The sequence below is a fragment of the Bubalus bubalis genome, chromosome 11, assembly GCF_019923935.1.
Source record: "Bubalus bubalis isolate 160015118507 breed Murrah chromosome 11, NDDB_SH_1, whole genome shotgun sequence".
Classification (NCBI taxonomy): Eukaryota; Metazoa; Chordata; class Mammalia; order Artiodactyla; family Bovidae; genus Bubalus; species Bubalus bubalis.
In genome coordinates, this window is record NC_059167.1 from 67,523,854 (window position 1) to 67,524,079 (window position 226).

Genomic DNA, 226 nt, shown 5'->3' on the forward strand with positions numbered 1-226 from the left:
CAACCTGCTATTTACTCAAATCACTGATTTCTGTGTCCTAACACCTGCCAAGGAGTAAGTCAGGTTTGCGTACAGAGAACATCTGAAAGCTGGGAGAGATCCATATAGTGGTCACTGGTTTAGCATAACTACCTCTCTGGGTAAAGAGACAGTAATAACCCCAGCTGTAGAGCTGTTTAAAATGTCACCCAGACGGAGGCAAGTCATTTTCAAATGGAGATGATAA